We start from the raw sequence: 16,142 nt of genomic DNA on the forward strand, positions 1-16,142 counted from the left end.
GAAGAACAAGGCAGCAAAGTGTGGTCCTACTAGTAGCTCACATCATGAGGTGGTTAAATTTGAAGAAGGAAATTATTTCATGCCCACATCCGATGAAGAGAGTAGCCCCGATGAGGTTGCGATACGGTGATGATGATGGGTTTGTGTCAAAATTTGTATCCGCCGGTGGAAGGAAGAGGAGACCGAAGAAAATGAAGAAAAGAGTTTGGTATGATGAAAACAGGGCAAACCCACATGAACAGAGATAGGTATGAAGCTTTGTTTCACCGATGTATACCGGTTCGGGAGGGCTCTAAGGACATACCACATAGCTCGGCTTAGGAACTTTCGATGCTGGAGGAATGACGGTGATAGAATCATAGTTCTTTGTCCTAGAGCAGAAGATGGTTGTCCCTTCTACATCAGTGCCTCAAAGATTGCACATGAGAAGACTTTTTGCATAAGGAAAATTCTAGGGGTTCACACTTGTATTGCCTCTGGACAACACACAAAGGTAACTATTGATTGGCTAGCCAAACAGTCTGAGCAGGCTGTTAGAATTGATCCAAACACAATCGTTGACACACTCATTGACAATGCAAAGCAGAAGTGGGGTGTACCAGTTCCCAAGAGCAAAGCTTACAGAGCAAGGAAGCAGGCATTTGCTGTTGTTATGGGTGACCAGAAGGCACAATACACTAGGTTGAGGGACTATCTTCAGGCTGTCCTTGACACTAATCCTGGCAGTAGGTGTATTGTGACAACAAAGAATTTAGTGGAGCATCCTAGCACAAACCCAAGGTTTCATGGGTTATTTTACTGTCTGAATGCATCAAAGGAAGGCTTTCTTAATGGCTGCAGGCCCTTCATAGGTAATTATTCTTGTAAATGCATTACTTTTTTCCTAGCAGTAACTTTTCTTTGTTATCTTACCCACACAATGACACAGGGGTAGATGGATGCTTCATTAAATTGAGCACTGGCCAACAAATACTTGCTGCAACAGGTAGAGATGGGAACAATAACATTTTCCCTATTGCATTTGGTGTGGTGGACAAGGAAGACACTGCCAGTTGGTTATGGTTTCTGACTCAGCTTAGGTACTGTATTGGGGAGTCTGGAAAATTTGGAATGTACACAATTATTTACGATAGGCAAAAGGTCAGTGCGATAACATATATTTTGTCTATTACAGTTCATTTCTCTTTCCTTTAAAAGGAAACAAACAGTAACAATTGTTTTGTTCATGTTTGCAGGGACTTCTCAAAGCTGTATCACAAGTGTTCCCACATTCTCCTCAGAGGTTCTGTTTGAGGCACATTTATGCCAACTTCCAATCTGCTGGATTCAGAGGGCCAGAACTGAAGAAGCACATGGATGCAGCTAGTTATTGTTACACAAAACCAGAATTTGACAGAGCAATGGATGCTATGAAGGCAGATTGTGAGGAGGCTTATAATTGGCTCATGCAGATTCCTGTAGAGACATGGGCCAGGCATGCTTTTGATACAAACTGCAAAACAGATCTTGTTGTGAACAATATTTCAGAAGTGTTCAACAAAATGATCCTGGATGTGAGGAACAAGCCTATCAGAACAATGCTAGAAGGGCTAAGGAATAAAATCATGGTAAAGAACGAGTGGGACAAGAGAGAAGACAGAGAGAACCAGATGGGAGATCACTCCACACTATACTGAGAAGTTGGAAGAAGCAAAGAGGTGGTCAAGAGAATGCACTGCAAAGAATTGTGATGTTGAACTGTGGCAGGTTAGCAACAGCAAAAGAAATTGTGCAGTCAACCTGAAGAACCACACTTGCACTGTAGGAAATGGGATATCACTGGAATACCTTGCAGTCATGCAGTTGCTGCAATTATGAAAGTGAGACAACGATCCGAGAGGACTATGTACATGAGTTCTTCAAGAAGCCACTTGTACAAAGAAGCCTACAAACATGTTGTGTACCACTGTGCTCGGTCCAGATGATTGGAAAAAGACCGAGAGCGATGACATAGACCCACCTTGTTTTCAGAGAGAAGCCAGGAAGGAAACAAGTTAAAAGAAGAAAGGGACAATTTGAAGTTCCAGCACCAAGAGACACCTCTAGGATGGCCAGTATTACTTGCAGCAATTGCAAGGTTGTTGGCCATAGGTACACTAGTTGCCAGGCACCTCCGAAGCCAGTAGCTGCAAGTTAGGAAGAATAAGCACCGAGTAAAAATATTTGTATGCTTAAGCCATGTACAAGTACTTGCTTTTGAACAATATTCACTTAATTTGAATGTTTATAGAGTACAAGGCAAATTGATGAGGCACCTCCGAGTAGCACCAGCACCTCCACCAGACACTCGCACCTCCAACAGCAAGAGCGGCTCCAAGAGGCGAGACAGGCAGCGAGCTCCAAGAGGCGGAGCAGCACGGCAGCAGCTCCAAGAGGCGGAGGAGCAGCAGCAGGCTCCAAGATTTTACTGCACCAAGAACAACCAGTGCTTCGCTCCCGATGTCCCAAGGAGGGTTAGTGGAAGGAAGAGACTTCTGACAGGTAGGATGAAGGGCTATCTGACAGCTGGGAAGTTTACATATCGCCAGGATCCACCTGCCCCTGCTCCTGATGCATAACCTGATGTTTAAGCATGTTTAAGACTCGTTGTCGGTGCATTGGTCCAAACTATGTTGTCATTTCAAATTTGAGACTATGTTGTACTCGTATGGGTGAAACTATATATGTGTGCACTCGTTAAGACTATGTTCTAAAATGATGGTCCAAACTATCTTGTTGATCATGTATGTTGTTTCATGTATGTTGTTTCAAAATCTTGCTCGATCATGTATGTTGTTTCGAGCATAGTCCTCACCCTCATATCTTGCTGATCATGTATGTTGTTTCAAAATGTTGCAATTGATGCTCTTAAGATTAAGTTTCGGACTATGTTGGTAGTTGTTGTTGTTATTTACATAACCATAGAGCCTCTCGAGGGTTTTACATAACCATAGAGCCTCTCGAGGGTTTTACATAACCATTGAGCCCCTCTCGATGATCCAAAATGGTCGACAACTCTCGGAAAACCCTCGAGGGTTTTACATAACCATAGAGCCTCTCGAGGGTTTTACATAACCATTGAGCCCCTCTCGATGATCCAAAATGGTCGACAACTCTCGGAAAACCCTCGAGGGTTTTACATAACCATAGAGCCTCTCGATGATCCAAAATGGTCGACAACTCTCGAAAAACCCTCGAGGCTTCTTAAAACATCATGGGCTAAAATAGTCGATAACCCTCGGAAAACCATCGATGCTTCTTAATACATCATACATGATCTATATGGGCTAAAATAGTCGATAACCCTCGGAAAACCATCGATGCTTCTTAAAAGCACATACATGATCTATATGGGCTAAAATAGTCGATAACCCTCGGAAAACCATCGATGCTTCTTAAAAGCACATACATGATCTATATTAGCTAAAATAGTCGATAACCCTCGGAAAACCATCGAGGCTGCTTAAAACCACATACATTATCTATATGAGCTAAAATAGTCGATAACCCTCGAAAAACCATCGAGGCTTCTAAAATTTACGATTAAACACATAGTTAAACACACACGAGTTATAAACCAACACAAGATTCAACATAACAACATGGGTACATAGAGTTCAATGGAACAATGACTAACTATTCATAATAGGGGTACATGGAGTTCAATACTACATCACTAACAGTTCATAGGGCTACAAATACTAATTGGTAGACGAGTACTACATCACTTGTCACATCTTACTCCTCACATATCTGCTTGATCTTGACCAACTTGTCATTCCTAGCACTGCTCAACTTAAACAGATCAAATAGCTGATACTCTAGCTTCTTCTTCTCTTCCTTCAGCAACGAAGTTTCTTCCTCCATCAGCTTCATCTTTCTGTCATTAGCAATCTTGCCCTCTTTCAGCTTAGCCACTTCATCACGGGCTTTCATCAGCTCATTTTCAAGTTTAGTCTTATTCTCCCTCAACTTTTCCTCATCACTACCATTCATTATCTTGTCATAGTTTGCTTGCATAACCTGCCTCTGAGTATCATTCATAAACTTGGAAACATCTGCCATCAGGCTGGAATACTTCTTCTCCACCTTTATCCTCTCTTCATTCAAATCTTTCACAATCTTGCCATTCTCAATCTTCTCATCCAGCAGTGCATTGTGCATGTCATGGTACATTCCCCACAGACTTCAGCAATGTGTTCTTCATTGGCTGTGGCCACTCATCATCAAGCCAAGAGTGGAAGCCACAATTCTCAATGTACTCGCATCTTAAAGTTATTTATTTCATCGAGTACTACATAGCAGACATCGAATTATTCACACAAATGGACTTATTCAGAGTTAATGCTTGTTATTTCAATTATTCATAGGCACTGGACTGCATTTATTCATACAAAAGCAACTATTTATTTCTTTACTACTACATAGCATACATGCAATTATTCACACAAATGGACAATTAGTACTTCATAGCTACATCTAATTAACATGGCTTGCCATTCTTCTGTGAGCATTGTATCGATCAACTCATTGCCAAATTAGAAACGAGCTACGCTACGAGCTACCGCTACGAGTTCGAAGTGTGAGCAACATACCCCTTCCACAGAACACATGTAGAAGCGACGGCCGGTGTTCGTTCCTTCAAAAGCGACACGCTTCACCGGCTCCTTCGGTGGAGGCGGCACACCTCCGGGCAACCTGCCGCCAAACCCGTGAAGGTTGGTTCGTCCCAGCTGTCTGGGCAGTAGTCCATAGGTGCGAAGTCCTAATTACAAACAAAACCTTCTCAATTCCACCAAATCGACCAGAAAAGGAGAGGAAATTGACAAAAATCAAAATTCCCAAATCTGCCCAAACCCTAACCCTAGATGCAGAGTAAAGAGGTACTTACCCCTGGCCAGGAAAGAGCCGTGCTCGACGACTCGCCATCGTTCCAACTGGGCATTGACGGCCGGCGGGCACAAAATGCGGCGGTGGCGGCGGCAAGAATTGCGGCGGCGGCGAGCGAGAGCGGTACTGGAGAGGAGAGCGAGGGAGAGTGACGGGAGGGAGAGTGACGGGAGGGACAGGTCGTAACGCTATCTGGGCGCGCGGCGGGGCCCACTTCCGACCAGCAATGGCAACGGCCGTTTTCTCCTCCCGTCAATGTTTTGACACGTCAGCACAGTTCATGGGGTCGGACGGTCAGATTGAGTGTCAATTCGCTGCAAACTCGTCATTTGGGTGTTCGGCAAAAAACCAACTCAAATGTGGTGGTTTTTTGTCCCGCAAACCAAAAGTGGTGGTCTTTCGTAAATTTCGCCACCAATGTGGTGGTTTTATGCTATTCACTCCTTTATAAGAGACTTTACTTAGATAAGTTGATACCTACTGATATATCTTTGCAAATGGCTGATAAATCTACTACTATTCCTGTTGGTATATGTGAGGATGTTCCTGTTCAAGTTACTAATAACTGCTTGATATTAACTGATTTTGTTGTGTTAGAAATGCCTGAAGATGATAATATGTCTATTATTCTTGGGAGACCTTTTCTTAACACTGCAGGGGCTGTTATTGATTGCAATAAAGGAAAAGTTACTTTCAATGTTGATGACAAGGAGCATACCATCTATTTCCCCAAGAGGATTGATAAAGTATGTGGAGTTAATACCATTTCTAATGTGAGAACTATCAAAGTTGGAACTATTGATTGTCCTATATATGAGCCTAAAGAAGGATATCAAAATCTCATGATTGGATCCATATCAATATAATTCAAGGTAACATGATTGATTTGAGGTTTATTTCTTCTTATGCTATGTAAAATTTATTTGGTGGCAAGACTTGATCAACGTTGTTAACAAATACTTTTTATATGCATAGAGGAGCTAAACAACATTTCTTTCTTCCACCACTTGTTTTACTCGTTGTAGCACTACTTGTTTTGCAAGATGCTTTAGTTTTCATGTGAGCATCATTAAACTCTTCTGCGCCTAGCTGAAAGGCGTTAAAGAAAAGCGCTTATGGGAGACAACCCATTATTTTATTACAACAATTTTTATATTTGAGTTATGGTGCTTGTTACTACTGTAGCAATACCTTTGTATCTTTACTTTATTGCATTATTGTGCCAAGTAAAGTCTCTAATAGAAAGTTGATGCTAGATTTGGATTTCTGCGCAGAAACAGATTTTTAGCTGTCACGAATTTGAGTTTTTCTCTCTGTAGGAGAATCTAAAAATTCTGTAAAAATTCACGTGTGATCCTCAGATATGTACGCAACTTTCATTAGTTTTGAGTTTTCTGATTTGAGCAACGGAAGTACCTCGAAAAAATTCGTCTTTACTGGCTGTCCTGTTTTGGCAGATTCTATCTCTGTTTTTGCATTGTCTCTTGTGGACTTTAAGTAAGGCTTTCTAGATGTGGAGAGCTGTAGCTAATATTTTATTGAGTTCTTGCAATGTGTCACTACAGGACTAAAGTGGATTAAAGTTTTTGAGTACTAACCCCTCTAATGAAGTTTATGAGAAGTTTGTTGTGGCAGAAGTTTTCAAGTGTCAAGAGAGAACGGTGATATAATGTGATCAAGAAGAGTCAAAAGCCTAAGCTTGGGGGGAGGTATACCGGCATCACTCATTCTTTGCATATTATGGTTGCTGGATACTTGTATATACTTGTTTAGCTTCTTTAGGCCTCGTTCGGCACACAGGTATTTTATGGGATTAGAGTGTTTTGATTCCTTGAGACAGCACGAGACCCCTTCGAACTGTGGCTTAACCGTTTGGTAGGCCGGGTTTCTACAGTTTTGGAATGCTCTGGCTTCAATTATTTACGCAAAACCTGCCGTTCCACGTGTGAAACAAAACGCTCGGCAGTCCTCGCGTTTTTTTCACGCCAGCTTGCCATACAGTGTTCACTCTGATAGATTCCCAAGCCAGGCAAAATTCGCCCAGCCTAACCCGCCAGAGGGGAGCCCGGAAGGTGAAGTGTACCCACCGTCGTACCTGTGCAAATCTAGCTGAACCAATATCCTAGCTTTGCAAGGCCCGATCCCTGAGCAAACCACGTGTTTTCACCCAAAACACTAGGAAAAATACACTCCAATCCCTGTGTGCCGAACAAGGCCTTAAGTGGTTTTCTAATAAGAGGGAGATGATATTTGGGAAAGTGCTGCTTGAAAACAGATTCTGGACTGTACCCAAAAAATTCTCAAAAATATCCAGAACGTTATTTTGCGAAGCCAATTTTTGTGCGTGTTCCAAAGGTTGTTATCTAACTTTCATTAGTTGAACACTTTTCAAGCTGAGCAGCGGAAGAATTTCTTAAAAATCGATTCTTATCTTGCTTGTCAAGTTTGACGAATTCCTGCTGCTTTGTGTTTATGTGACTCTTCTAGTTTTCATTTTCTTGTTTTTGCTTTGTTTCCTTCCTAAAACACAAAAAGACCAAAAATATTTCTGTTGTTTCTCTTCACCACTTGTTTATTTTGGTTTCTTGCTTTTACTTTGCTTTATTTGCTATCGTTGGTTTGCTATAAGAAAATCCAAAAAGATTTTGCTTTGTTTGCTTGTTTCCTTTTGTTCTTGTTTCCAAATCGAAAACACCAAAAATATTTGCTGTTCTTCTTTGGTCTTGTAAAGTTCATTATGAGTTCAATGGTCTTCGGTGGCTGGAGCGTGGTTTTCATTTCATATTATCCAAGCTACACAAGTGAAAAGCAATAATGACGATCTACGACAATTCGACTGTGGTGAGAGGCTGGTATGAACTCTATTTGTTTTCATTTTTGTACATATACTCATCCATGTGAGCATGCTTAGTTGGTTCATGTGAGGTATAAGTCATTTAAGAAAGTCTAGTAGTTCATGATCTCTCATGTTTAGCCCCAATTTATTAATATGAGTAGCATGTCATGGATGTTTGCTTGCATTGTTTTATTCATAAATAGGTATGACACTGTGGTATCCTCCTCTGAATAATTCATTTGAATCGACTTGGCACATGCTCACGCATGCATATGACTGAACAAAATTCAATTAAGCCTCGATGATTTACTTTGCCTCAGAGTTCTTGTATCACTTTTATGCCTCCGTTAATTTATTTTGCCGCAAGCATGATTATGACAGTGACTGCTCTCTTGATTTGTCGCTCCCCAGTCTATTGCTAGCCTTCACTTGTACTTAGCGGGAACGTTGCTCGTGCTTCCAAACACCTGAAAAACCAGTTATTCCAAAGTGTCCACCATAAATACCTATGCATGGCATTTCAAACCATTCCAAGTAAATTCTCATGCGCTACCTTTAAACCTTCAAAATGCTCCTCAATTTGTGTTAATGTTTTATAGCTCATGAGGAAGTATGTGGTGTTTATCTTTCAACCTTGTCATTTACTTTTGACAGACTTTCATAATAAGAGTTGGCAACGGGGTGCCCAGCCCCAACTAATAACTTCATTAATAATTCTCTTCGCATGTTTTGCTCTGATTCGTCAGTAAGCAACTTAATTTTGCAAATAGACACTCCTCCATGGTATGAGATTGATGGAAGGCACCCGAGGATTCGGTTAGCCATGGCTTGTGTAAGCAAAGGTTGGGGGGAGTGTCACTCATAATAAAACTAAAATACGTGTGTAAACAAAAGAGAAGAGGGATGATCTACCTTGCTGGTAGAAATAACGTCCTTCATGGGAGCCGCTCTTGAAAGTCTGGTTGGCGAGGTATTTAGTTTACCCATTACCATTCGTTGACAACAACAAACACCTCTCAAAATAATTTTACTTCTGTTTTAAAAATGAAAAGCTCTAGCGCATGTTAATCCCTGCTTCCCTCTGCGAAGGGTCAATCTTTTACTTTCATGTTGTGTCACCATCCTTTCTTTGAGCACTTTCTTGAGAGCACAACTGTCATTCTTAGTATAATATGCTTGTCTCAAAATATGATTGACTGTGTATAACTTTGATGCTTTTATCTTTGACGATCTCTATTTCTAGTCTTTCTATGAACTTCAGAGGTGCCTGAGCATTTATGTTTTGCTGATCAAATACGGGCAAGTGAGATACCACTTTATCATACTCTTTTATGAACATTGCAATCCTGCTGATAGACATGATTCATGATGCTTATTATTAATCTGTTGGTACCTTTCCATGATTGACATAGCTATTGGATGATCTTATTTGCATGTATCTTATCATGAATTGCCTAAGCACTTTTCCATGTCATGAGAATATTTACATCATATGAGCAAATGTGTTCGTGAAAGTTCTTTTATCGCACTCAGTTGTTAACTGAATTGCTTGAGGACAAGCAATAAGCTAAGCTTGGGGGAGTTGATACGTCCAAAACGTATCTACTTTCCCGAACACTTTTGCTATTGTTTTGCCTCTAATTTGTGTATTTTGGATACAACTAACACGGACTAACGCTCGTTTTCAGCGAGAATTGCTCACGGTGTCTCGTTTTTTTGCAGAAATCCAACTTTCAGGAAAATCCCCGGAATTTATGTCGAAGGTCTTATTTTTCCAGAAGAATTACGGAGCCAGAAGGGCAAGCCAGGTGGAGGTCCGAGGCCCCCACACACTAGGCCGGCGCGGCCCAGGAGGGGGGCGCGCCGCCCTAGCGTGCGCCCCCCTCGGCTGGCCTCCGACACCCTCCTCTGGACTACTTAAAGGTTTCGATCTAAAAACGCGAGACGAGAAGTCGAAGTCGCCAGAAACCTCCCAGTACGCTGCCACCGTCGCGAAACTCCATCTCGGGACCAGAAACTCCGTTCTGGCACTCCGCCGGGACGGGGAATTGGAGGAGATCATCGCCATCATCACCACCGGCGCCTCTCCATCGACCAGCCATGTTTCCCCCATCCATGTGTGAGTAATTCCCCCGCTGTAGGCTGAAGGGGATGGTAGGGATTGGATGAGATTGGTCATGTAATAGCATAAGATTGTTAGGGCATAGTGCCTAGTGTCCGTAATTGGTACTTTGATGATATTGTTGCAACTTGTTATGCATAATGCTTGTCACTAGGGCCGAGTGCCATGATCTCAGATCTGAACATGTTATTATTTCATCATGATATGCATTGTTTTATGATCTTACCTGCAAGTTGTATACACATGTCGCTGTCCGGAACCCGAGGCCCCGAAGTGACGAAATCGGGACAACCGGAGGGAAGGCGGTGATGTGAGGATCACATGTGTTCACGGAGTGTTAATGCTTTGCTCCGGTACTCTATAAAAGGAGTACCTTAATATCCAGTAGATTCCCTAGAGGCCCGGCTGCCACCGGCTGGTAGGACAAAAGATGTTGTGCAAGTTTCTCATTGGGAGCACGTACGACTATATACGGAACACATGCCTATGGATTGCTTTGTTCCTGGACACCATTTTATTATTATCTGCAAATGCCCTGCTTTGATTGTTACATGAGTTTCTCTCATCCATGCAACGCTCGTCATCCATCCCTGTGCCTACAATATTTTAATCCTGCTGTTTACTAAAATCACTACTGCTGTCTCTGTTACTCTGCTGCTATTATTTCACTACTGCTACTGCTATAAACTGTTACTACTGATAAACTCTTGCGAGCAAGTCTCGTTTCCAGTGCAGCTGAATTGACAACTCCGCTGTTAAGGCTTTCAAGTATTCTTTGTCTCCCCTTGTGTCGAATCAATAAATTGGGTTTTACTTCCCGCGAAGACTGTTGCGATCCCCTATACTTGTGGGTCATCAGTAAACAAAAGAGAAGAGGGATGATCTACCTTGCTGGTAGAAAACACGTCCTTCATGGGAGCCGCTCTTGAAAGTCTGGTTGACGAGGTAGTTGGAGTACCCATTACCATTCGTTGACAACAACAAACACCTCTCAAAATAATTTTACTCCTGTTTTAAAATGAAAAGCTCTAGCGCATGTTAATCCCTGCTTCCCTCTGCGAAGGATCAATCTTTTACTTTTACATTGAGTCACCTTCTTTCTTTGAGCACTTTCTTGAGAGCACAACTGTCATTCTTAGTATAATATGCTTGTCCCAAAATGTGATTGACTGTGGTATAACTTTGATGCTTTTATCTTTGACAATCTCTACTTCTAGTCTTTCCATGAACTTCAAAGGTGCCCGAGCATTTATGTTTTGCTGTACAAATACGGGCAAGCGAGATACCACTTTATCATATCCTTTTATGAACATTGCAATCCTGCTGATAGATATGATTCATGATGCTTATTATTAATTTGTTGGTACCTTTCCATGATTCACATAGCTATTAGATGATCTTATTTGCATGTATCTTATCATGAATTGCCTAAGTACTTGTCCATATCATGAGAATATTTACATCATATGAACAAATGTGTTCGTGAAAGTTCTTTTATCGCACTCAGTTGTCAACTGAATTGCTTGAGGACAAGCAATAAGCTAAGCTTGGGGGAGTTGATACGTCCAAAACGTATCTACTTTCCCGAACACTTTTGCTATTGTTTTGCCTCTAATTTGTGTATTTTGGATACGACTAACACGGACTAACGCTGTTTTCAGCAGAATTGCCCTGGTGTCTCGTTTTTGTGCAGAAATTCAACTTTCAGGAAAATCCCCGGAATTTATGTCGAAGGGCTTATTTTTCCAGAAGATTCACGGAGCCAGAAGGGCAGGCCTGGGGGAGGCCCAGGGCCCCCACACACTAGGCCGGCGCGGCCTGGAGGGGGGGCGCGCCGCCCTAGTGTGTGGCCCCCTCGGCCAGCCTCTGACGCCCCCTCTGGACTACTTAAGGGTTTCGATCTAAAAACGCGAGACGAGAAGTCGAAGTCACCAGAAACCATCCAGAACGCCGCCACCATCGCGAAACTCCGTCTTGGGACCAGAAACTCCGTTCTGGCACTCCGCCGGGACGGGGAATTGGAGGAGATCATCGCCATCATCACCACCGACGCCTCTCCATCGACCAACAATGTTTCCCCATCCATGTGTGAGTAATTCCCCCGCTGTAGGCTGAAGGGGATGGTAGGGATTGGATGAGATTGGTCATGTAATAGCATAAGATTGTTAGGGCATAGTGCCTAGTGTCCGTAATTGGTACTTTGATGATATTGTTGCAACTTGTTATGCTTAATGCTTGTCACTAGGGCCCGAGTGCCATGATCTCAGATCTGAACATGTTATTGTTTCATGATGATATGCATTGTTTTATGATCTTACCTGCAAGTTGTATACACATGTCGCTGTCCGGAACCCGAGGCCCCAAAGTGACAGAAATTGGGACAACCGAAGGGGAAGGCAGTGATGTGAGGATCACATGTGTTCACGGAGTGTTAGTGCTTTGCTCCGGTGCTCTATTAAAAGGAGTACCTTAATTTCCAGTAGATTCCCTAGAGGCCCGACTGCCACCGGCTGGTAGGACAAAAGATGTTGTGCAAGTTTCTCATTGCGAGCACGTACGACTATATACGGAACACATGCCTATGGATTGCTTAGTACTTGGACACCGTTTTATTATTATCTGCAAATGCCCTGCTTTGATTGTTACATGAGTTTCTCTCATCCATGCAACGCCCGTCATCCATCCACTGTGCCTACGATATTTTAATCCTGCTTGTTTACTATAATCACTACTGCTGTCTTTGTTACACTGCTGCTGATATTTCACTACGTCGCTATCGCTATAAAGCGTTACTTACTCGATAAACTCTTGCGAGCAAGTCTGTTTCCAGTGCGAGCTGAATTGAAAACTCCGCTGTTAAGGCTTTTAAGTATTCTTTGTCTCCCCTTGTGTCGAATCAATAAATTGGGTTTTACTTCCCGCGAAGACTGTTGCGATCCCCTATACTTGTGGGTCATCAGTAATATCTCCAGACGCAATGAAATGCCTATGAATTATACTCTTGTTATTGAACCATTCGATTGTTGGGGGTTTGACTTCATGGGACCTTTCCCCTCTTCAGAAGGTAACACTCATATACTTGTTGCCGTTGATTATATTACTAAATGGGTGGAAGCCATACCCACAAAAAGTGCTGATGGTGAGACCTCTTTAAGAATGCTTTTAGATATTATTTTTCCTAGATTTGGAGTTCCTAGATATCTCATGACTGATGGAGGTTCTCATTTTATTCATGGTGGTTTTAGAAAAACTCTTGCTAAATATGGTATTAATCATAGAATTGCTTCCGCTTATCATCCTCAAACTAGTGGGCAAGTAGAATTATCAAATAGAGAGATTAAATCTATCTTGCAAAAGACGGTTAATAAATCTAGAAAGAATTGGGCTAGTAAATCGAAGGAAGCACTATGGGCTTATAGAACTGCTTATAAAAATCCCATGGGTATGTCACCTTATAAAATGGTTTATGGAAAAGCTTGTCATTTACCTTTAGAACTAGAGCACAAAGCTTATTGGGCTGTAAGAGAACTAAATAAAGATCCTAAACTAGCCTGGTAAGAAGAGATTGCTACAATTGAGTTCTCTAGATGAATGGAGAAGTGAAGCTTATGAAAATGCTAAACTCTTTAAAGAGAAAGTTAAGAAATGGCATGATAGAAGAATTATCAAAAGAGAATTTAATGTTGGGGATAAAGTCCTATTGTATCGGTCTCGTCTCAGATTTTTTGCAGGGAAATTACTCTCAAAATGGGAAGGACCATATGTCATTGTGGAGGTGTATCGTTCAGGAGCAATTAAAATTAGTTCTCTCCAAGGCGATGCCACACAAGTGGTGAATGGACAAAGACTCAAGCATTATATCTCTGGAGATTCTTATAATGAAGACGTTGATGTTATTCGAGTGGTGACTCCGGAAGCTTTCATCAAAGGCCAATTTGACAGTTCTGTAGAGTTCAACTTTGAATAGGTAACAGTACTGGTAATAAAAAAGTCCGCGTTTAACTTTCCGAACAATGTTTTTGCTGTTTTTGGAAAATATGAAAAATTACGAGATCGAAACGGAGTGGAGGAGACGCACGAGGGCGTGCCCCCATAGGCCGGCGCGGGCCCCAGCCTGGCCGCGCCGCCCTATGAGGAGAGCCCCTCGTGGCCCCTTTCCGACTCTGGTTCGACCTGGTACTTTCCTTTTGTCGTAACAATTCCTGCTATATAATCCCCCGGACCCCTGGAGATCCGTATATCGTTTTCTCGACGTGTTTTATTTCGAGCTGTTTTCTGCCAGGATCTGTCTTTGATCTAGAAGCACCATGGTCTCCAACAACAAGGGTAAGGGGCTTTCGGATGAAGATATTCAAGATCCCGAGTGGAAAGAGGTGGATGAGAGTGTCAAGGAAGAAGATGAAGAAGAAGTGGAGGAAGACTCGCGTGCATACCCACGTGCCACCATCGCAAGCATCGAGGTGGTGGAAAACCCTTTTAGTACCAAGAAGAGCGCAAGAATTCGCACCGGAGGAAAGGTTCCACATCACTACCTAGCTCCAAAGACATCGCCTCCAGGCACCTACAACCCCTTCCGCAATCTAATTTACAATAGTCAAATTGAAAGGATTCCCAAGGCAGTATTGCCTAGCAATTGGGATATAGATCGTTCTAACACTGCAGAAAGGATGAAGCCTGAAGCTGAAGAGTGGGGAAACAACTCTAAGAGTTGGGACTCGCCGTCGGACATACTTCTTAACTGCGTCGAGCACAATTCGGAGATGATCCGCAACCTCACGTACGAGATTGATGAGCTAAAGGAGCTTGTTAAGAAGCTTATCAAGAATTCACCACCACCACCGCCAAAGGAGTAATTCATCATCGGTATTGGCATCCCCTTGGTTTGTTCCAAGCTTGGGGGAGTGCCGCGGTATCACATCATCACTATCTTTTACTTTTTACTTTCAAGTAGTGTCATATCATGAGTAGGGAAGTTATCATATAAGATGGGTTGCAGTGTGGAAGTATCTCTCTTTAGTTGGTTCTATGTATCCCTTGGTGTGAGTTATCGTTATGGAATATTAATGAGAAGTCTTATCATTTACATGTTGCACATCTTATTTTAGTTTGCAATCTCTACTATATGATTGATCTTGTTGTTAGTATTGTTATCACTTTGGGAGCATTGAGTAAATCCATTTGGTTTTGGCAAACTTAGCATTGGTCAATAGCAACAACACTTTGAGGTTTAATTAGAAAAGAGAAATACATGTAGATATGTTATTTCATTGTCTTTCTTTCTTGTTAGCTCTTAGCTTATTATTCTGAAGTTAAAATTGTTTGTGCTTACAAGGAAGATGCATGATTGTTTTCTATCACATGTATATTTGTTTGTTTCCCACAACTCTTATGCTTGCTAATCAACCTTGCTAGCCAAAAACTTGTACTGAGAGGGAATGCTTCTCGTGCATCCAAACTTTAACCCAAACCTACGCCATCAGTGTCCACCATAACTACCTACTATGTGGTATTTTCTGCCATTCCAAGTAAATACTTCATGTGCTACCTTTAAACAATTCAAAATTTATCATCCCTTATTTGTGTCAATGTTTTATAGCTCATGAGGAAGTATGTGGTGTTTTATCTTTCAATCTTGTTGGGCAACTTTCACCACTGGACTAGTGGTTTCATCCACTTATCCAATAATTTTGCAAAAAGAGCTGGCAATGGGGTTCCCAGCCCCAATTAATTAACCTTCATAATTTTGCAAATAGGCACTCCTCCATGGTATGAGATTGTTGGAAGGCACCCGAGGATTCGGTTAGCCATGGTTTGAGAAAGCAAAGGTTGGGAGGAGTGTCATCTCTAATAAAACTAAAATAAATAGATACTCCTTCATGGTATGAGAATGATTGGAAGGCACCCGAGGATTCGGTTAGCCATGGTTTGTGAAAGCAAAGGTTGGAAGGAGTGTCAACCAAAAATAAAATTTTATGGGAGCCGCTCTTTGAGAGTTTGTCTGGCAAGGGGGTTAGAGTACCCACTACCATTCGTTGACAACAACAAACACCTCTCAAAATTTTACTTTTATGCTCTTTATATGATTTCAAAACTGAAAAAGCTCTAGCACATGATTTAATCCCTGCTTCCCTCTGCGAAGGGCCTATCTTTTACTTTATGTTGAGTCAGTAAACCTATTTCCCTCCATCTTAAGCAAGCAATTGAGTTGTTGTGATCAAACCATTTATACTGTAATCTGCTTAATCATGCCTTCTACTCTTCCTTGTTTAGTACAAG

This window comes from Lolium rigidum, chromosome 2 (genome assembly GCF_022539505.1).
Source record: "Lolium rigidum isolate FL_2022 chromosome 2, APGP_CSIRO_Lrig_0.1, whole genome shotgun sequence".
Lineage (NCBI taxonomy): Eukaryota > Viridiplantae > Streptophyta > Magnoliopsida > Poales > Poaceae > Lolium > Lolium rigidum.